The following is a 21,491-nucleotide window of genomic DNA, read 5'->3' as shown; positions in this document are numbered from 1 at the left end:
AAAACAGCCTCAGGTAAACTGGTCGGCGTCAAATGGCGTAATATTCACAAGGAGTGGTATATAAAGGCCTGATTATCCCAATGGGAACTAATAAAAAGCAACCTAATTTAACACCTAAAAGAAATTTATTTTAATTTGTTTACAGTAACTTGAAGTACCATCTATTAACGCCTTTCTTTGCTTTTGTATTTTAGCAGCAAACAAGCCTGTTCTAAGAACAGGAATCAAGGCTGCACGAATTTGGATGAACGTGCTCGCCAACTATTTCTCTTTCAAACAATTCCTAACTTCCCATAAGAGCACTCGCTTAAGTTCTTAGCACCCCGTGAAGATTCGAAGGAAATATTCTTACCTAACTCTTACCTTGAATGAAGGCAATACCGAGCAGCTCCGACTGAAGAATTCTCTCCTTTTGCAGACGGAATAACTTTCACTTGGATAACAACTGAAAACACGAAGACCTAAAGAAAACAAAACAAAACAAAACAAAGCGAAACCAAACGTCGATATGATTTAAAACTACCATTTTTAAGTGCTACACTGGTCAAGTTTCATTCACCTTCTTTTGGTATCGTGTCTCGGATCAGGAGAACATAGTGAATAATCTGTTCTACGGATAGTGGTTGGTCAGTTACTTAATTTAGCGCATTGCTGAAACGGGGTTAGTCCTGAATGGGCAAGGCGTTATTGACATATAATCAGGGAGGCAGGGAAATTGCACAAATATTAGGGAATGTTGCTTACTCTTCCTCTTGTGCGCTACTGAAAACCAGCGTTTGCGCCTTAGACATGTCGCGGGAACTTATTTATTGTGTAAACATCGATCATATCACACATAAATATTTCCTGATCTGTCCGTGCAGAACTGACCTCGTTTCAGCGCAATGATATGGATTAACTAAAAACTATTGTTCATAGTGAGCAGAAACCGGCGTCGTAAAACAAATCTTTTGCCGACTTGTCCCGTTCTGAGACATGATATTAGGAGAACGTAAGTGCAACTAAAGTGAAATAGTAATTTACAATGAGTGTTTTTTTTTACCAGGTTATAGTCCGGGTTTTGCTCTTTTATTGCTTTTTTTTTTTTAAAACTGTGTTTTACGTTCTTTATTTCGACTTTCCCTTTGAATTTTCTGGAAGGTAAAGATGACCTCTACAAAGGCACGCCACGTTTTCAGTGATAGAAGCGTTAGATTAAATCCAAAGCGATTGTTATGCAAGAAAAAATCCAGTCACAAAGTTATTCGCGTGCCCGTACATGATCTATCTCAAACTACTATATCCTTCAATGGGAATTTGTAAATTTAATTTTCTCAGCTGCTTTCGACAGCAGTTTTCCTTTTTCCCAACATCTCTGTCTCCACTGTGTCATCGGCTTGTGGATGTCACGTGACAGATTTGGAAGGCAGCCATGCATATCTGCACGATACTTTGAGTGAACACGAAGGTCGCCAGTCGTGATCGTATACCCAAATTAATCTTTTTCTTCAAGTTTTTCAGCAAAAAGCTACATGTGCTGCTTATTTTAGCCCGATTTATATTTTATTTGCGAACAGATCACTAATGTAAAATGTTCTCCATTTCGCTTATTGCTCTATTTGTTTGTTGATGTCTTAATTACACTCTTGCTTAGGGACTATTTTTTAACAAGACCATGAAGGTCATCTGGCACCTTTGTACGCTTTGTACACAAGTCAGTAGAGGTACGAATGATTATAAACCTAGAATATTATCAACATTTCCAATCGGCGGACTAGTCGAGTCTGTTAAACTCGACGATTTGCGATTCTTGCTTTTCGTTTTGTATCGTATTCTTTTTCTTCACCCTCCAAAACAAGTCATAAAACTTCACGTTCGCTAGCAAATGGCGCAAGTAGCGACTCCCCGAAAGTAACGATGCTTCTAAAGTAGCGTTCTCAAAGACAGCTTTACCTCTTAGGAGAAACAATGCGGAAATATATATTATAAACAAATGCAGGAAGCTGCACTAGAAGGATCATCCTAAAATATATTTTAACATATCCATATGTCATTGTCTGCTCTCAGTATATCGACCTATTTTATTTTATTTGGGACGCTTGCCCTAAATAACATGCTTTTGCTACCGGAAAGTAGCGATCCACGGAAATATATGCGATATGATTATTAAAAGGACTGCTAAATCCGAAACTAAAAGAGAGACTTTACTTTCGAAGTTCCACGGTTGTTGGTCCCGTCCGGGTAAATAGTGCAAAGAAGCAAATTATGAAAATATAAAAAGTCAGCAACGACATGCCAGGCGAGTGCCAAGAGGATGTTTAAACATTATTGACAGTGTACTTTAAACATTTTTGGGTTGCCATGTTACCTGTAAGTATTCATTGGGTTTTCCATTGTTTGCAATAACGCGAAATACCATCTATTAACGTCTGATGGTACAATTATTATGCATTTATTTCCAAAAGCCACGCCGAATGCTGCTTATGCTTAAGCTTATGCGCTACTGAAAACAAGTCTTTATGCCTTACTTTAAATATGTCTTGCAAACTTAGTGTGTATACTGATAAATATCACGGTATGGGACGTGATGAGTGTCTGACCTATCCATGCAGAGCTGACCCCGTTTCAGCAATGAGATGTCGAATTAACTGAGGGCCATTGTTCATAACGAACAGAAATAGATTATTGACCGAGATGCCTTGTTCTCAGACATAGCAAAACCTGCCATGTTATCAAGCCAGACTTCCTACATTGGTAATGCTGGCAGAAACCTTAACACGAGACTGACTGAACACAACCGAGCCACGAGAAATGATGATGCCAACAATCATATTGCTATTAAAGATTGAAGCGCAGCCAGGATGAGACATAATCAAACGAGAAATAAAAACGTTCGCTGGCTAAAAAATTTCATCCCCACACCTGAAGAATTGGTTTGGATGTTTAGTAAATGGGCTGCGCCTCAAGAGAATCCTAACAGTTTTGCTGTCCTTTCGTTCATCAATGGAGTCACGCAGCCACTAACGAGAATTCTTCGAAGGCACGACATTCAAGTTGTAAATAAGCCCTTCAAGACTTTACAACAAGAATTTCCTTCTCCCAAGTTCAGACCCTCTATTGAACATCATCTGAACGTGATTTAAAAAATACTCTGTGCCGATTGTGATTGGTATTATTTAGGAGAAACCGGCCGGTGTTTTGAAACTCGTAAGAAAGAACATGTCAGGAATGTCAACACATGTGCTAATGGATCAAACATTGCGAAACATGCGTGGTCATTCGACCATCGCATAGATTTTGATAATTCTAGTGTCATCGACAAAGGCTCTTTTCGTATTAGAAAAACTTTGGAGGCTTGGCACACCTCTGCTACCAGGCATGCTGATAATAATTCTAAGCCGATTCCAAACCAGTATAGCGTTCTTTTTAAACATTAGTCACCTAATTTACACATTTTTACTTTGCTTTTGTTCTTATTGCTTTTATCTCGTCTTTTTTTGCACATATTTTATCATTTTGCCTTCCATTTTTTTATCCGTCGAAGGCTGTAGATTGACAGCCGAAAGCTCATGTTCCTTTATGAATTTTTTTAGCCAGCGAACGTTTTTATCTTAATTTTGGTTAAATCATATTGCTATACATCATCAACTGACAAACCACAACGTAACATTGAGTGGGACTCCGGTCAGTGCTTAACCTTAAGTACTATATGTACTATACTGTTTTCAACGAGTGATTCTGGAAAGCTGGTACACTAATCTAGAAAAAACGCCTCTTAACAGATGTCAGCAACTACCGGCGCCTTACAAACGACTTATTCACGATGGAAACGAAACTGACAAAACGGACTTCTAACGGACCGAATAATTTGACTAACAATAGACGGACCAAAAACCGACCAATTTGACTAACAATAGACGGATCGAAACCGACCAATGACTGATGACAAACTTTACACGAGTCTTTCAGCTAATACCATCATGGCTAAACTGACCGATCACGTCCAACGGACTAAAGTTATAGCATAATCGACTGACAAACACTATTCACTTGACTCTGATGATGACTTCCGCTCAAGTTGTCGAAACGTCGGTCACCAACAACAGTTCTTTTCAGAGCTACACTCACCCGGACGATCACACTATACGAACTACGGCTTTACTTTACTTTACTTATATAAACAAATACTAGATTACACGGATAGGCAGTATATTCGTCTGCTTTGATGATAACATATTCATTTATCCTTTTTCTGCTCTCTGTATATCGAACAATATTTACTTTAGTCAGAACGCATCCCCGAAACAATATGCTTTTGCTCTCTGACCCGAATGTAGGGAAGGGCTGCTAGATCCGAAGCTAAAAGAGAGTCGTTAGTGTCAAAATTGAACGGTAGTTGGTCCTGTCGGTACATAGTCCCAAGAAGCGAATTTGGAAAATAAAACGCAGCAACTAGGATACCATACGAGTGCCAAGAAAGCGACAGCAATCTTAATAGCACTTAACAGCATTTTTTTTTTTTCCTGTCGCGCTCAAACTTCTATTCATTCAGCTCGGGCGAACATATTAAAAGAGCACTCAATTTGATTGACATTACTGGTGTTGATTAAAAAGCGGATTTTCATAATTACCTTTCCGCGCAAAATTTCCACAAGGCTAATAAAGCCAACTTAGCTACTTTTCATATAAAGCTAAGCTCTAAGAAGAAAGCGAACCGGCAGTGTTTTTTCCTTGAAATTGTTTTTTGGACGGTAAACTGCAATCATTCCAAGAATGTTTCTCGGAACGAGAATCTGTTTACACAGATGAATATTACACACACGTTGCTGAATTATGGCTGTGCATGAGGGGCAGTCAACTTGATTGACATTTCCTGTGTTGATTAAAAAAAAAACGGATTTTTATTCCTTTTCAAAACGATAATGAACACCGCAAGTTCTTTTCCAAGCAGCGCTGTTTAAAAGCAAATGTCTTCACAAAAGTCGAACAAAATTTCGGCAAGGCTAAAAATAAGTCAACTTTGCATCTCTTTTACATCTTGCTAGGGTCCAGGAAGAATGCAAACGGGCAGTGTTTTGTTCTCCTTGAAATATTTTTTGTCTTTCCGAGAAAATCAACGTTTTCGATTTGACATGCAGCCTAAATTTCGCGACTCCCAACTTGGCCAGTGGAAAGCGACCATTTTCATTCGATTTGCACGTCGGAACTACCGAGCGCAGAAAAGTTGTGATATGTCTAACTTATTGCAGAGCTTTCACTTAACCATAAAGCACAATTTCAAGAATATCCGATGAATTTAATTATTTCAAGGTGAACAAAACCAGAGTGTTCTTTGGCGTTATGAGTTAGTCGGTGGGGTAAAAAGAAATGTCTTTTGACCATGTGCCATACCTCGAAATGTTAAAAGATTCTTTATTCTAATTATAAAAGGTTGTCTTTCATTAGTGTAAAGTTTAGCTTTGGCAAATGAGTAAGCATCCGTCAAAAATTAGTCCAAATTAAATCGCTTATAAAAATCAGAAAATCACGCCACGCGTGACCAAAAATTATCGCTGTACCTTTAAACATGTAATGAAAATATTACTTCAGTTCCAATCATCGACATTACCAAGGTATAAGAATCCTAAATATGTTTACTTTCTTCAGTTTCAGGGGAAAAACTGCCAAGTTTTCCACAGACCTGTGGATTGTAAAAAATCCACAAGACCTAAAAAACAAAACATGGACTTCCATATATGGTTACCCATTTTCACTTTTAACTGCTGAAATTTCAATAAATTGGAACTTTTATTCAGCTAATTTTATTTAACTAATCATGGTATTAGAATTATCCTGATTAATTTGGGTCTTCAAGCCTTCCATAATTTTCCTTTTTGTGAATAAATAGTTTCTAAAGTAACATAATTAGATATTTAATTATCCAAGTAACTTTGGATTTGATATTACCCAGAGTACTTCAACTGCGAAATCCGCCACATTTTCCAAAACTGAGCATTTTTTATTAACCTACATTTTTGGCGCGCCACATTTTAGTTCCCTGTTTGTCCTCAGATCGGCGATATGATTTTGGTAAAGGGTGATGATGATGAACTATGTAGAGCTGAAGTAATAGCTGTAAACCATCAGTTAAATCAGTTAAATCAGCAGGAGGATACTTCTTTTTAAAACATGGTAATTGGAATGACTTTTCCCGTTACAACTAGCTGCTCGGTTATGCTTGGATAAGATAATAAGCCAAGCCAAACTGTCGGCAGTTTCATTTCAGCAACATTCAAAGCTAGCCTTTCTCACAAATTAGTGGGGTATTTGGCTTCAAACGACAGCTGATTGTGGCGTCGTGGTGCCTTTTTAATGCTTCTTCATTCGTTGTTGTTGTCGTTGTTGTTGTTGTTGACGGTGCTGTTGTTGTTGGAAGGAGAACATTCGGCGTCTATGCACTGGTAAGACGCCGTTGACTAATTACAAGGCATTACTTCGCTCATCTAATAAGAGCATTTAATAATGCCAGCATTATCTTGAAATTAAAGTTACTTTTTTTCGCTTTTCGCTCCTAGCCACTATATGCAGCCCTCCGTGTTTGCTGGTGTCAAATACTTCGGATATTGTTTCCATCGACTATAGCACTACAGCTGTTCACTCCATTATTTCGGGTTTAACAAGAGCTGTTGCCATAGACGTTCATTTCAGTTTGGGCTACATATTCTGGAGTGACGTAACAGAGAAAAACATCAAACGCTTCCGCATTGACGTACCAAGCACGACGACAATTATTACTGGCATTGGAGTTTGTGATGGATTGGCGGTCAATTGGAGGACATCACAGCTGTACTGGACTGATATGACAAATGATAGAATATCGATATCAGACCTTAACGGTAATAACCAACGCAGCCTTGTTTCCTCACAACTGGAGAAACCCAGAGCAATAGCTCTGGATCTCGATAATGGGTATGCATTATTGTTAGTAATGTGTCTTTTTAGAATTTATTTCTGGTTAAAGAACCTAGGAATTTTCTCGAGCTAACAAACTTATATCACTGCGCTTATCCAAACAGTACGAATAGGTAATTCGAACATCCTAAATTTATACAAGGGCGTGATTTCCGTAACCTCAGATATAATAGGGTTATAAAAAGATATGGTTAATGACTGAATTCAGATAAGAAAAATTACAACACCTTGCTTTACCTGAATTATCTATGTTTTATGCTTCATCTCTTCCATGAGTAATAACCAATTCGATGTGTAGGAGAAATCATTATTGATGCAAGTTTACTTTCAGCTTCTCTGGGCATATTGATATGGAGTGAAATTTGTGTTCTCTCGCTGTTTTCGTATTAATTAAGACAATTGGTGGTCTAAGTTATGACATGCTGATTGACTGACTGACTGATTGATTGATTTATTCATTCATTCATTCACTTATTCATTCATTCTTTCACTGAGGTTAATGATCTGGACTGACTGGAGAGCTAACCCTAAGATTGAAAGAGCTTCACTAACTGGAAATCAAAGGCTCGTCATTGTAACAACAGATCTTTTCTGGCCTAATGGTATTGACCTCGACAAAGGAAACAAACGAATATTTTGGGTGGACGCAAAAACGGACAAGGTCGAATCGGTCGATTACAATGGCAACGACAGAAAATTACTTTTCCAACAGAGGGGCTTACATCCGTTTGCAGTTGCATTGATTCCCCCTTTTTTATTTTTCACGGATTGGAAAACGAAAGACGAGTTTCACCAACTGGACGCCTCAACTGGGAAAGTGCTTCGAAGTTATAGCATCAATGGTGGGCGTCCTATGGGCATCGTACCGTACGACAGCTCGCGACAACCAGCAGGTATTAAAAAGGAAGTTTCATGTCATGAACAGAGCTCGTTTATTTTACAGCGATTGAAAAACTGCCTGACTGACTGACTGTCTGGGTGACTGACTAATTCACTGATTCGTTGATCGGGTCGAATGATTGATGTTTTGAATGACTGTTTGACTGATTGATTAATTGATTGATTGATTGATTGATCTGCTGCTTGATTGATTGATTGATTGATTGATTGAACGATCGATTGGCTGTTTGATTGATTGATTGATTACTTCATTGATCGATCGGCTGATTGATTGGTTGACTAATTGATTGATTGATTGATTGATTCATGCATTGATTGATTGAAGGTCCATGCAAAGCACTGGCGCCGGTGGTTCTGGTTTGGTGGTGCAGTGTTTGGTCTGCTTTGGTTTATCACCAATTTCGTCAATTGATGTGCTTGTATCTAGTTCTTAATCCACTTTCGTGCCCAATAATGTCATTGTACCATGTACACTATTGTGCTCACTAAATTCACTCGTGCTCAAGCCATGAGGAAGCCGGTATCACTGCGCGCCATTATGCTCGTTTACGTACACTATGTGACAAACTTTGTTTTACATTGTGTCTCTTTGAAGCCTCAAGTGCTTGTGCTGTTAGTAATGGTGGATGCAGCCATTTTCGTGTCGCAACACAATCTGGTTACGAATGCGTTTGTCCCACTGGTTTGACAGTAAAGCAAGATAACAGGACCTGCGAAGACAGTAAGTCTACTGAAAAAAGTGGAAGCATCGCGTATGACGAAGTAGAATACAGTTAATGATTTTGCTCCATGATAGCCAGTCTCAACCGAGATAACACCGCAAATTAAACCGCAATTCACAAATTAATACAGTTTAAATGGAAACAATTGTTTCTTATTGCCAAGCAGGGAACAAGGTCGGCTTTATATATATAAATCTATCTATCTATCTATCTATCTATCTATCTATATATATATACATATACAGAAAAGAAACTCCCGACTTACCTTTAAATATACCCGTGTGACAAACCTAGTTTGTACTTTTTTTTTCAACCAGACGTTTATTCACGTTGTCGTCTACACGCTGAGTGGAGATTTTAAGATATCTTTGTTGAAGGTCACCTCAAAACCATTATCTCTACTCCCTCCTCGTGAGATCCAAAAAATAGCCAGCTCTGATGACTCCTTTGACAAAAAGGTGAAGAATGCATTACAGTTTGTAACCCTGTAAGGAGCTGTACAATAAGTATTTCTACATCACCGAGAGAAAAAAGTCAAATCGTCAAATCAGGAAATGTGTTTTCATACAGTTCTTGTAATTCTTATCGTAGAAGTGAAGAAGTTTATCATTTTTGCTGACGCCGACGCCAAATCGACGAACATTATTTCACTGGATGTTAACTACTTTGTGGTACAAACTTTGTTTCGTCATCTTGGAAATCAACGCCCAATTGCTTTGGACTTTGACCCAGTTGAAGAACGTGTGTACTGGTCAGACATTGCACAAGGTCTCATAATTAGCGCATTTTTCAATGCAACTGCTGTAAAAATTTTGTTTCGCTGTAACGTGGAGAGTACCGAAGGCTTAGCCATTGACCACGTGGCACGAAATATTTACTGGACTGATAGAGGGACCAATAGGATTGAAGTGGCTCGGCTTGATGGGACAAGCAGGAAACTGCTCATCAAAGATGGACTTGATGAACCAAGAGCCATAATCCTGGATGAGAGAAATGGGTAAGTGAATCGGATGCCGAAAAATTGGAAGGTCGTAAAATAACTCACTCAGCATTGCTCTCTCCTTGAGGTGAAATCTGCCGGGATAACATACGATAAATATACGTCCCGGCATTGTTTTCAAGATAACACAGCTTATAGCATTTGGTCATGCATAATGTTGCAAATATTCTACTATATATTTGAAGCGAAATTGGTTACCACAGTGGAACCTCGATTTAGCGAACCTCTATATATTTAACGAGGTCCTCCGTATAACGAATGTTGTTCTTCGATCCAGTAATAGTAAAATGTATGCAAACGAACGTACCCTGATATAACGAAACCTCGTCCTAGCGAACATCTTTCGCCAGTCCCTTGGCCCTTCGTTATATCGAAGTTCCACTGTGCATTGAATGGCGGTATATATTTATTTATCGACATATTTTCAACTCGTAGCCACCCCCAGGCGGAATAAAGTGAAATGTTGTAATTTTTGGTTTACCCAAGGAAAATGTAATCTACGGTATATTAATACATATATATTTTTTTCCCATCCTAATTGAATGACACCACTACTTAAATATTTATAATCAGCCATAAGCCGATCGATAATTTGTCCAAGGAGGAAAAACGTTTCATACTTAGGCATGCATTCGATACGGACATCGATGGATGTACTAAATTTTGCACTGCTGCGCGCCCCTTGTGTTCTTACCTTATTCCGAGTTCAATCACAAAATGTTTCCGTGTTCTTTGACGCTTTCAGCACGATGTACTGGACAGACTGGGGCGCCAGTCCAAAGATCGAGCAGGCGGAGATGGATGGTTCAGCGAGACGAGCCATTGTAACTATAAACCTTGTCTGGCCAAATGGACTTACTATCGACCAAACGACAAACCGTCTCTTTTGGGCCGATGCCAAACTAGACAAAATTGAGACATCAGACCTTACTGGTGGAAATCGACAGCTTCTACTGTCATCTGGGAACAACATCCATCCTTTTGGCCTAGTGGTGTACAATAACATGTTATACTGGACCGATTGGAATAAAACGAGCGTTTCAAGATTCAATATAACTAGCGGAAATCAGGATGTGATAATAACTGGCCTGCAAATGCCCATGGACATTCACGTGTTTGATCCTTCCTTAATATTTTCGGGTAAAATATCCGCATTTTTTTCTCTTTAAGCTATTAACAGTACATGGTATATGAACCTAAAATAATTATTTCCTTTTTGTTAATGCTATTTAAGAACTGTTATGCCCATTGTGGAACGGTTTTCAGCTTTCCATAGTTACCTGAGATGGGAAAAGCTAGAAACTTTAAAATAACAAAATGCAAAGGATTCAAAAATCCACTTGTTTCTTTTTTCTGGGACAATGCTTATTAAACAAATAGTACGTTTCTGAATATTTCTAATATCACGGATCTTTGTCTGACATTCTCCTTTGCGTTCAGAGACGCAAATTCTACTCGACCAGCGTCAAATACATCACAATTCTAACGAAATTCCGAGGCTCGCAAGACAAAACGCTAAATTTGGCCACTTCTTCTTTGCATCCGATTCCCCTCCGGGAAAAGGGGTTTAAATGATTTCTCTTTCCCTAGGGCCTTAAAGTCTTGTTAGAAGACTGAGATATCGAGCGTTGACTATTGCAATGCTTTATTTCTTTATCGGTAGGACCTCATGTTTGTTCTCAAGGGAATGGTTTATGCAGCGATTTGTGTCTTCTAAAACCAGGAGGATATCAGTGCGCATGTCCAACGGGTATTGCACTCAAGCCGGATGGTAAAAACTGTGATTATGGTGAGGGTACTTAAGTATTTCCGCAATTAGTCACTTTTTTTGCCAAGATCATTCACTCACTAGTTTAAGTGAAATCGATGATTCGAGATGTATCACCACCTACCTTTTTCTGCTTGCTTTTCCTATGGACACACTCTGAAACATTCTAGACTATTTGTTGCGACAGACATTCAATGATTTCTTTACTGATCACAATTTTTTTGCTTTATTTTTTCCCCATTAATGCCAAGGTTTGTTTTATAAGAAAAGCTCTGAAAAATTTATGATCTTTGCTGAAGCCGATTCTGGAGAAATTTACAAGGTTCCACTCCCGGTAGAGGAAAACCCTTGCTTTCCGCTCAAAATCAGCACAAACATCTCAAGACCGGTGGCAGTTGATTTCGATCCAGTGGAAGGAAAAATTTATTGGACAGACGTTACCTTAAAACTGGTGGCTAGGGCCTTCCCCAACGGGTCTTCGGAGGAAGTCATTGCGTATAATAATGTAGAGACACCTGATGGGCTGGCATTGGATTATGAGGGAAGAAATATTTACTGGACTGATGCAGGAACAAGTAAAGTTGAAGTAGCGCGGTTAGATGGATCATTTAGGAAGAGCCTTATCACTTCAAACATTGACAAACCAAGAGCTATAATCCTTAACCTGGCGGAGAGGTAATTCGGAGATGCAGAGTTTTAATTGATTTGCTTTTCAGTCCATCTTATAGTGACTATCATCTAAAATGAGTTCACTAAGTAATCTGGTACAAAAGCTGCAGCATTTGGGATAAGTATGTTTAACTTTACTATATAGACACGGGTGTTTTCAGGCCGGAATATAAAACACTCGTAAAATACAGACGAAAATACTTATATAACATCTTTCCTCCAAAGTGTTTCTCCCCAAAAACGTTCGTCAACTCACATATCATGATGCTGTTTGTTAGGTCGCTTGCAAAAAGGACTACCCAACCAATCAGATTCGAGTTGTCATCAGGATCAAAATGTCATATTTTATCCTACGAAGTTAATTAAATAGTCGATTGTGTTATTTATTGTCTTACGCCTTTTGGACCTTTAGCAGGTCAATCTTTTCGAAAATTTTCTTTACCAAAATCATGATAGCAAGTCGTTTAGACAGAAATCACTACAAATTCATTAAAATCCCAGGGAAAATCAAAATACAATTCCAAATATTCTGTTTTATTATGATAAATCTGTTATTTAGAAAGATGTACTGGAGTGACTGGGGATCATCGCCAAAGATTGAACAAGCCAGCATGGACGGTTCCGAAAGGACAGTTCTCCTTAGCTCCGGACTTGTGTGGGTAAATTCACTAGCCCTGGATTTCGAAAACAGACTGCTGTATTGGTGCGATGCTAGCCTTGATCAAATAGAAAGAGTTGACTTCCAGGGAAACAACCGAGTGCTCATACTTGACTTATCCTCTGATAACCTGCATCCGTTTGGACTGGCCCTGACTGATAACGTTCTGTACTGGTCTGACTGGAAAAACAAGAGTGTCCACAAATACAACATGACCTCCTCTCTCAGTGAAGTATTGGTTCAAGGAATGGGAAGGCCAATGGAATTGCATATTTATGATAACACAAAAATCTTTAACGGTAAATCAGCTTCGATTTGATCAAATGTACATTCCCTGGGCGTCCTTAAACTTTCTTTGCAGCGGGGAGCGCGCGCGCGGGGGGGAGGGGGGGGGAGAGGGGGGGCACCCTCTAAGAAACCGGGAGCAGATAGCCAGTCAATAGCATTAACTTCTCCCGGGGGTGGGGGGGGGGGGGGTCAAGCGCTGAAGTGTACAGGTAGAACGAAGTGAGTTGGTGCCCATTGGCAGTTCACAAAGTATGTTTTGTTAAAATGTTTGTTCAATGACTAGGTCAAAAAAGAGTGTTGTGTGAACGTACCAGACGAAAAATAACAAGGTAGCTCTCTGTTATCTCATAGGGTCCACCAGCTGTTCTCAACTGAATGGACACTGCAGCCACATCTGTCTTCCAAATCCACAAGGCCATCAATGCGTTTGTCCGGAAGGAATACTGCTGAAGCCTGATGACGCCCTCAGTTGTGAAGGAGGTAAGGCCCGGCCCAGGCGAACTGTCAAATGATGCTCGCATATTCCTATGTGCATTTTTATTAAGCAGATTCAAACCAATAATGTATGATGAGTTTCATGGGCCATAAGTTTTCGTAAGACCAACAGTAGGACATCCTGACTAACGCACAGTTCTTTCCCAAAGTCGACCATGCCACAGATCTCTATAAAGCCCTTTCCTTGAGTACATGTTCTCGGGCCGGTACATACTTGCTACGCAATGTTGTCAAGTGGAGTATGGATTCAAATGTTTTTCTTTTGTAAAATAGTGAATCGCTGCCCACAGCTTTCGGCACCAATCCACGGCAGTCTAGAGCCTTGTTCCACTTTGCCAGGAAAAACTTGCCACTTGTCCTGTGACAGAGGATACATCCTAAATGGGTCAACAACACGGACATGCAACAGCGATGGGACATGGACCGGCACTCAGACTCAGTGTAATGGTAAGTGTGCTATTGTCTCTTGATGAAAATATAGGGAAAAAATGAGAAAATCTCGATAATGGAAATGGGCAAGATATATGTGCCCGATAATGTGCAGGACAAGTTTTGATTTTTTTTGTTTCCTTTTGTTTTTGTTTTGTTGTTGCTTTTACGCCATTCCTCTCTTACGTTGAAATGAAAGAACGGAAATCCCGGCTCCCGACTAGTTTTGTTTAAAGCTAGAAAAAATTCGTTTGTCAGACGATTCTTGGCAAACTACGCATATCAGAGACTACATCTTTTCTGAGTAGATGTTACATAATTAACAAGAAGTACCTGAACATATATATCGCATCGTGAGTGTTTATATAACAATTGTATTGAAGCATGCTTTAAGTGCAAGCAACGTAGCCCTACGTTTATTCAATTAAACCTTTGCTAATAAGCACCAACGACCAAAATATTCTTGCTGTGGGTTGCAGCTGTTACATGTCCACCTTTACCAGCACCGTCCAATGGCATCCGGCAAAGTTGCACAGGGACAGCAGTGGCGTATTACAACACAATCTGCCTCTTTGTCTGCCATCCTGGATATAATGCAATCGGCTCTTCATCAAGAAAATGTCTTGAAAATGGAACCTGGAGTGGCCAAGATTTCGTTTGCCAAGGTGAAAATATTTATAACCAGATTAAGCTTACATTATCTTTTTTTTTTTTTTTTTTTTTTAGCAAAATCGCTTTTATGTGTTAGTTAAGAACGATAACTTTTCTTTCTCTTCAAAAGATCCAAAGGCTTGTCATTACTTGCTTGCATACCATTCATAGCACGTTTTTGTTATTTGCTAGTATTATTAAAACAAATTCGTGCGTTATACTTAAAGCTGTCACGTGTGCGCCTTCGAGCATCCCTGCTAGAGCCATTCTGCTGACTGTGTCCTGTAGCAATACGTACGGATCAAACTGTGTCTTCGGCTGCCAAAGTGGATATGGCAGCCTTTACGGGAATGTTACTAGGAAGTGCTTACAATCTGGACAATGGAGTGGAAACGCGATCAACTGTACAGGTACCAGTATCTGTTCCAGTACACCATACACCCTCTAAGATACTACTGAGTAACTTCCATTTGAATCACTGACAATTTGGTACAACTTAATATAAAGAGCTGCTGATAACGAACCCCATCAAAGAAATCCTGGGAAGGTTTCATCCGAATAACCAAAAACAAACGAAAACGTTATAATGCTAGCTATGCGAGAGTCAACTGAAAGTGTGGCCTTGCAAAAAAGATCCCGACAGGCTACCGTGACATACAACATGTAATCAGTTAGAAGTTATTTCAGGACTTCGCTACATCAATTGAAGTACTTGTTGCGGTACTAAACCGATTGTTTAATATTGTTTTCTTCCATATTTCAGATATCCTTCCTCCAACATTTGGCCTCAAATGCCCAGCAAGTCCATTGCTGGTATATACAGAACGTGGCATGTTTTCAGCAGAAGTAAACTGGACGGAACCGTTTGCTACTGATAATTCAGGAATCATGCCTACGGTAATGTCGAATTACCAACCGCCACAAAGACTCAGTCAGGGAACTCACGTGATCATATACACTGCAGAGGACCAATCAAAGAACAAAGCAACTTGTAGCTTCACTGTTAAAGTAACAGGTGCGAATTGAATATACACGAAGTTACAGATATTTACTTTTTTATAAATTTTGTATCAGCACATCTGTAATAGCAAATTATTATATAAGATATAGCATACAAAACGTGGTGTTGTATCTCACCATCTCCCTCTATCTCTGCACCAAAAAACATTGCTTTTAATATTTCTTGCTGTCTCGTCTTCATTTTGCTCGTGATGTAGTGATAAATTATTTTCCCACATGTAGAAGCTAAAGAATTTGCTATTTTCGACGGGTAATACAGTCCTATTGAAATGCTAACCAACAATTATGTGCTTATCATGTTGACGTCAACAGTTATCAATTGTACATCGCTGATGGTAGACCAAGGAAGTCCACTGCGCACGAGCAGCTGCGGTAGTCATTTTGGGGTACAATGCAAGTTTTCTTGCATGATTGGTTATCGTTTGAATGGCTCATCAACAGTCACGTGTGTTGCCCCTGGCAGCAGACCTCCTGGATCATGGGATAACCCGCTGCCTATATGTCAAGGTAAGTTATACAGATGACAGCCTTCATAGAATCAAACGATCCATTTTATTTTTACCCTCTGAATAATGCTCAATAGAGTTAAAATATATTGACATTCATCAAGCTGGGACATCAACCACGGAGAAATAACAGGGTACGTATCCTTGTAATATTTGGTTGTTTAATTTTTATTTGACAAGTTTGGCTCAATGGTTGATGTGCTGGACTCAGGAACTTGCATTTTGTGAGGTCTATGCGATGTAAGTTCTTCGCAGAACTAAGAACTGATCTTTTCGTTTATTTGTAGCCATAACATGCCCTTCTCTGCCTTCTCCATCTAATGGAGTTAAGACCGGCTGTACTCATATCGGATCAGAAACTTATAACACTCATTGCAGTTTCACATGTAATATTGGCTACACTCTAATTGGTTCACCGACTAGGCGGTGCCTAGAAAATGGGACTTGGAGTGGAGACATGCCTTCTTGTCAAGGTTAGTAAAATACAACCCTTTACGATCAACGGCTGTTAGTAATTTAGTTTTAAAAGCTGTAAAACACCCGAGGCACAATGACTCACATTGGTAGGAACATACCTTCTCCATTTCATAGTTAAAGCTTTCTGTAAGCCATTGCCGATTACGACTGATTGTTTCACACTAGCTAAAGCAAAGAGACAAAGGAAAGAAAGAATATACCAGAAACAGCTGCTTCTTTGTGGAATAATGGAAGTCTGTCGGAAACAGTTACACAGTACAGGATTGAAGAGTGCATTACATCAAGTTTAAAGTTCTTAATCTCAGGAATAGTCCTAATACAAGCATCACCTTAACATTTACGCTTCCATAAATTCATATTTTCTTTTTTGTTGTTCGTTTATTTTAGTAATCAATTGCGGCGCACTCACTCCTCCAGCGTTTGTTGTCATTTCTCCACCTTCGTGCCAAGTTGGCAGTAATTATAGCCACACATGTCGATATACTTGTGAAAGACCCGGATACGTTCTCGAGGGAATTTCTGTACGAGTGTGTGATAATAACGGACAGTGGACTGGGTCGAACGATACACATTGCAGAGGTAAAGTTAGCTAGCTTACCCTAGTGTAGAGTAACGTATGGTTTGTTTTTGCTTGTTTTCTTTTCTTTTACCTGCATCTGCTTATTACCAGTATATTTCAATATTTTAATATTTTAACATTGAAATACGATGAATTTTTTGCAAATCATTTAGAGGAAGTCTTAGAGCTTTTTCTTGTACTGCATCGGAGTTATGGAATTCTGTTCCAGAAGACGTCAAGAAAGCTAATACCGTCAAAAGTTTTTAAACTAAACTGCAGATCTATTTTTTTTACTAAATTAATTAGACTGTTATTTTTCATAAGTTATACATAGACAAGTAAAAACAAACAATATAATCTCCCGACGTTTCGGCGACCTCATGACGCCATTATCAAGGGTACAAATGAGAATTAAATTAACAAATGCGAGTTCAAGAGTTATAACTAATTTACATAGCGGAGGTGGCTGCACAAATGCTTTAGCACGGATAGAATCCATTTGCACCTTCAAACTCGGTGGTAATTGTTTGATGTAAAGCATCTCGTTGACAAGACAATCGAATTTGTTCATGCATTTCTTGAGAACTTTGAAACAGCTAAGGAGGTCCTCAGGGACAGCACCCGCGTGGTCGTTGTCATAGTGCTTGCGTGCTGAAGATGACGTGCTTTTATGGCCATCCACGCGGGCATATAAATGCCCGCGCGTGTAGCCAACATAGCTCTCTGTATCACACAGGTTACATTTAAACTAGTACACTACGCACTGTTGATTAACCAGCTGCGGTTTGAGTAATTTGTTTAATTATTTAAATTAGTTAGTTAGTTTTTTTTTTTTTTTGCCGTGTTTTCACGAGAGAGGTTTACTACGGTTATTGCTTACCGAAGTTTCGTAGCCAAACCGCAGTTATCAGAGAAGCTGTTTACACGGAACTAATTAACTAAAATAAGCCGCATACAACGGACGGTTTGAGGGTTTCTCGGAAAGCAAGTGCTGCAATGTGGCACAGAAATTATCGGAAAATTATAGAATTTCTGACTTTACTCCAATGCCGAACGCAGGTCGTTGTCAATTTGTTTGCGATGATGGCGGGCCAAAGTCTACTTAAATGTAAGGCTTTGTAGATAAATACCGGAAAGAAAAAATTGATATCTCGCTGAGCCTCTTCCCGCAAAAAAAAAAAAAAACCTGAAACGGCATCTGCCGCGGAGCCCGGGCTACGTAAACGTTTACCAGTACTTCTTTTTTATTTGGGGCCGCCTAAAATTCTAACATTTGTTTTCCTTCTCCATAGACATCAATTATGACTTTTTTCTCTTTATTTGTGGTAGGTCTTCTTCTAGTTGCGCCTGCCGGTACACTGCCATTAAGCTACTGAACTTCTAACAAAAAGGAAACGCTTACGGCACTGGCGATGAACAGGAAACAGCAGTCCGGGATTTCTTTGCCTAAGCATGAGTTTATTTTAGCTTTTTTGGCCCGTTGACCTGAAACTTACTTATATTAGGAGGAATCTTTGTCTCCTCTTTACGCGCTGAACGCGTGAACACTGGCTGCCAAGATGTCGCGGCAATGTTTCCTCGGTTTCTGTCGGGTACTGAGCTAACCATGATGAGGCGTTCAACTGTCGACAAACATAAGTTGGCTTACTTTTGATTTTGCCGCCATTTACCGAGGTTTGCTACCGTGTTACCTCGATTAAAAATTTCACTTCAAAAAAGCTTCCCTAGCCTTACCGTAAGGCCAGGGAAGCTTTGTTAATTCAAAAAGGCAGAACAATTGATCCTAATGGTCTGAACATCCGCGAGGAAACATATTAATTGTTTCCATTTGTTTTCTTCTATTATGTTCTTTTATCATGTTATTTTATTTTACCGTATGCTTTTCTTTAATTTACACTGTCAATTACTTTTGCGTATTTCCGGTATTACGTGAATATCGGCTACATAAAAATACGTACCAATGTAAAATTTTCCCTTGTACCTGAAGAAGGCTGGTTTGGCCAGCCCAAATATAGTACACCTTCAAAAAGATCATCCTACGTTGTGTCGGTTTTTGCTTTTGTATTCTTCATTTTATACGTAAAGCCGATTAGATCACTATTGATCCAACGTATACCAGCAGGATCATCATTCCGGTTGCTTGCTTAAACATTTTATAGTCACTTGATATAGTAAACGGGTCATTTTGCAATTTATGTGCGTTGGCTGTTGGGCTGGCGTTACATATCTTCGCAACGCAGTGCTGACGGGCCCCAAGAAGGGCGAAACAGCTGTCCACTGTTGCGATCCTACTTTATCGGTTCTTGTCATGTTGGTGTCTCGAAACGTTTTTCACGTAGTATCAGCCTTGCAGTCTATTGTTTGTCTTCACACATTTTTATGGCTGATCAGATCTCTTGTAGATCCTACTTTGGGAGCGTTTATCGTATGCGGTCCCTTGTAGTTTCTGGTTTCTCGTGAAGACACCGGCTTGGTTAGTTAGTGAGTTAGTTATTTTTAGGCGCGTTGAGTTGAGAAATGCGCCCTAGAAAAATGTAATTATTATTAGTAGTATTATTGTAAGTATTATTATTACTATTATTGTAGTCATCATTATCATCATCATCATCATTCTCATAAATTTCTGTCTTGTTAGAGGTCACCAACTTAACCATCATGTTCCCTTATAATTTCTAGGGTACTGGTTATCAACTACTTTATATCTTTGATTGGTTCAACCATTTTTGTCCGTTAAAAAGTTGAATCTTTTTTGTCGTTTACAGATATTTCTCCGCCTTCGTTTAATGGCACCTGTCCCAACAACATGGTGTTCTATGCTACTGAATGCTCGTCCAGGGCCTTACTCCTATGGAATGAACCAGTGGCGACTGACGACTCTGATCACGTGTCTGTCAGCTACCCTGACATTCGTCCTCCAGTCAACCTTAGTATTGGTCTGTACAACATACTGTATTCCGCGATAGACAGCAGTGGAAACGGAGCTAACTGCACTTTTATTGTGCAAGTAACAAGTAAGTCAATCTTTCTGTCTTCAAGAAACTATGGTAAATAAATATAATACCAAGAAATATTATAATTAAGCTTGATTAATGGTTCGGCTTCTCTCTAAAGACAGAACTGAACTTCTGTTATTCACAGGAAAGTCCTGTACTGTTCTTCAAGCACCAATACACGGGGCCATAACTTCTCTTTCGTGTGGATTTTTATTTGGTTCCCTGGCTTCCTTCTCTTGTGATAAAGGATACCAAATGGCTGGGTCTCGACAGCGCTCGTGTAGAGCAGACGGAACATGGTCAGGTGACACAAGCCTTTGTAACAGTAAGTGACTACTACTCACTTCTTTTTGATCTGCATATATATATATTTTGACGCAAAACTGAAATTTCGTGTAGCACTGTTAAATCATTGTAGGAGAGTATTATATTGCAATTGATTGCTCGCGACATTCAGTAACTTGTTTCTTCCATGCATAATACCTAATTGTATCTTTTTGGAGCGCTTCGGCTAAACAGGCTCGATTAGTGTCTCGATAGCCTAAACCATGGTCTGAACCATCATCTGAAATACCGCCGAAGCGTACCAAAAAGATACGATTATGTATGAGAATCTGGTTGACGTATGCAAAGATAAATGACTTAACAACATCGCTCCCCATTTTTAAAAATCTTCTTAGACTTTATTTTAGAGAGTAGTTTTTATTTTTAATTTTTTATAATTGTAAACGTTAATCTCTATGTATAGAAATTTAATGTAGTCTTAATTTACGCAGGGCCCCTTTTGATACCAGCCAAGTGCTGATTGGGCCACCCTGCCTAAATAAAGTTGACCTTACCTTACTCGCTCGAACAATTACTGGATGTTGTTTTCCGTTATATCCAGAATAATCAAGTGTAAGTGTTATCGGCTGAGGCTGATAACATCTATAGTGACCTTGGTAAGTCTGGATATCACGAGAAATCGAACTTGGTAATTGTGTTTATACCTATTGAACGAACATAGCTTTCATCCAACTCTTAGTGAAATCAATTTAATTTGAAGGCTGACTGGCCAATTCATACTTTGTTAAAACTCTTCTGTTCACCTGTTCGTGATAATTATCCCCTTTATTCATTCTACTTAAACTTTCACGGCTTTTTCAGTGGATTTTTTGGAAACTGAGACCCTACGGTTTAATAAGCGTAGGTGGATATGAATGCAAGTGCAATTAAAGATTTACACTACGGCTGATATTTGAAAATTCTATCAAGCGTGCACAAGCCTTTAAGGGAGTGCAATTTGAGAGAATTTACAAATATCAGGAGTAGTGTAAATCCTTAATTATTCGAACCTTCCTACGATTACTCATTTAATATATGACAGACAAAATTAAAAAAGGCCACGCGTTAATTTGAAGTAGTTTTCTCTCTTGAGGAATACACT

General features: G+C 39.1%; 1 pseudogene across 1 annotated transcript in view; it reads left to right on the top strand.

Annotated features, from left to right (window-relative positions):
* Positions 1 to 899: 899 nt before the first annotated feature.
* Positions 900 to 21,491, top strand: part of LOC149096476 (uncharacterized) — a 28,805-nt pseudogene continuing 8,213 nt past the window's right edge. The window contains exons 1-20 of the transcript XR_016204440.1: positions 900 to 991; positions 1,634 to 1,703; positions 6,534 to 6,927; positions 7,426 to 7,823; positions 8,426 to 8,551; positions 9,144 to 9,549; positions 10,298 to 10,692; positions 11,216 to 11,341; positions 11,572 to 11,995; positions 12,549 to 12,946; positions 13,287 to 13,415; positions 13,704 to 13,877; positions 14,339 to 14,524; positions 14,738 to 14,920; positions 15,274 to 15,525; positions 15,843 to 16,037; positions 16,324 to 16,509; positions 16,901 to 17,092; positions 19,835 to 20,083; positions 20,211 to 20,390. The product of XR_016204440.1 is annotated as an uncharacterized LOC149096476 (transcript). The remainder of the gene's footprint in view (positions 992 to 1,633; positions 1,704 to 6,533; positions 6,928 to 7,425; positions 7,824 to 8,425; positions 8,552 to 9,143; positions 9,550 to 10,297; positions 10,693 to 11,215; positions 11,342 to 11,571; positions 11,996 to 12,548; positions 12,947 to 13,286; positions 13,416 to 13,703; positions 13,878 to 14,338; positions 14,525 to 14,737; positions 14,921 to 15,273; positions 15,526 to 15,842; positions 16,038 to 16,323; positions 16,510 to 16,900; positions 17,093 to 19,834; positions 20,084 to 20,210; positions 20,391 to 21,491) is intronic.

Source organism: Orbicella faveolata, unplaced genomic scaffold (genome assembly GCF_042242905.1).
Source record: "Orbicella faveolata isolate gen_17 unplaced genomic scaffold, um_ofav_v1 contig_48, whole genome shotgun sequence".
NCBI lineage: Eukaryota > Metazoa > Cnidaria > Anthozoa > Scleractinia > Merulinidae > Orbicella > Orbicella faveolata.
This window is presented reverse-complemented; position numbering and strand designations above follow the sequence as displayed.